Here is a 1,570-nt window from a genome sequence, read left to right on the forward strand (position 1 = left end):
GGTCCCTACGCCCGAGCCTGCCCTCTTTCGCTCTCCTTTTTTGAGGATAAAAGGGGGTTACTGAGACAGCCGAGACTCGCCCAGTGGCGCATGGAAAACAGCACAGCGCTGAGCCAATTACAAGAGCCGAGCTCTAGCGCGCGCGGACGCAGGCCCGACCTAAAGGCGAAGCAGCATCCTTTCAAAGACTATGTTGTTGCAGATGATTGTGATCGTATATACAGTTCTAAAAATAACTGTGTGAAGCAATATCTTAAAATATAATGCGTCTGAGTGTAACACGTGCTCTGAAACCATGTGAATAACTGCTCATTGTCAAATCTCGCTTTTAGTTATCAAGATTTTGACGTATAGCCTACTATTTCACACTACAGTGTTCTTTAAAATTGTAGTAGATTTCACAGAAAGGATCATTTGAGTTTTATTTTATTGTGACAGTATACATAGATCTTATGAATTAACTATCTGAAAAAAAATCTTCACTGTACGTTGAAAAAATGGTCATCCTTGGTGAATTTACTGAGGTGTCCGTTTACCTGCAGAAAACGGAGCAAGAGAACTGGAATTTGGTTATTGAATAAATGGGGATCTTTTCCATCAACATTCTGTTAATATACTTTCATGTGTTGCGAATCTGTAATGCATTCAGGGTTTCTGAAATAATGAAGTAAGAAAGACCATGACCTTTTAAAAGTCATTTAAAAAAGCTTTCTTTTTGACAGAAAGTCATGACACTTATTTTTTAAAACATGATGTAATGCTTGCTAGGCATATGCTTGCCAAAAATGTAACCATGTATGATAATGCATATGCATGCTCACAGTGAAGGTTAATGAAGGAGAGGTCAAAGATCACCATTGTCTTCAAGCCTATAGAGAAGACACACCAAGAGGTAAGAGAGGGAGAATGTGTGTGTGTCTTTTATTGTATCTTTTATTGTATAAATATTTTATGTGCCTTACTTAGAAGACGCCTTGTTTCCACAGTTGAGCTTTTTGCCTGCCAGAAAAGAAGATAACGTTTGATTATACAAGGAAAAAACGATGTGTGCGTGTATTCCTGTGTTTGCTTGTATTTTTATTATAATGTATGCAGAAATGACATGCTGTAGATTGCATGAACCTAGACATACTCACCGAATATGATAGCCATGCCCAAACAGAACAAAACAGCTGCAAAGATCAGCCCACCTCTTCTGATTAACTCATAATCTGGCATAAGCGCACACACAGATAGTTACAAACAAGATATCCACAAAAGTAAAAAAAAAAACCACGTTGCATTAATAGTTGTAAAGCACAACTTTAGCTTCTGTTTACTGGCTGTTGAGAGCAGGACTGTTACTTAGTTTGAGATATGTAAAATAAGACGCAATAAAATGTCCAACATTCACACTCACAAAATACACATTTTCAAATGAGTTTATGATCATTTCACAGTCCTGTCATTTTAATTTAAAGGGGTATAATTAAGCATCAGACATTCTTACCATAGGTGAAATCAGCATCTGAATACTCAGGTTTTTCTTAAAAGAGAACACACAACGGGTATATTAACTTTAAACCTAGTG

The 1,570-nt window shown here is 37.1% G+C and overlaps 1 long non-coding RNA gene across 1 annotated transcript; it reads right to left on the bottom strand.

Annotated features, from left to right (window-relative positions):
- Positions 1-417: 417 nt before the first annotated feature.
- On the bottom strand, positions 418-1,526 carry LOC107578802 (uncharacterized). The gene is made up of 5 exons (XR_001608388.1): positions 1,490-1,526; positions 1,137-1,211; positions 963-999; positions 822-869; positions 418-536 (listed from the first exon to the last, which is right to left on the bottom strand). It is a non-coding gene; the product is annotated as an uncharacterized lncRNA (long non-coding RNA).
- Positions 1,527-1,570: the final 44 nt, after the last annotated feature.

This window comes from Sinocyclocheilus grahami, unplaced genomic scaffold (assembly GCF_001515645.1).
Source record: "Sinocyclocheilus grahami isolate Dianchi unplaced genomic scaffold, SAMN03320097.WGS_v1.1 scaffold12085.1, whole genome shotgun sequence".
NCBI lineage: Eukaryota > Metazoa > Chordata > Actinopteri > Cypriniformes > Cyprinidae > Sinocyclocheilus > Sinocyclocheilus grahami.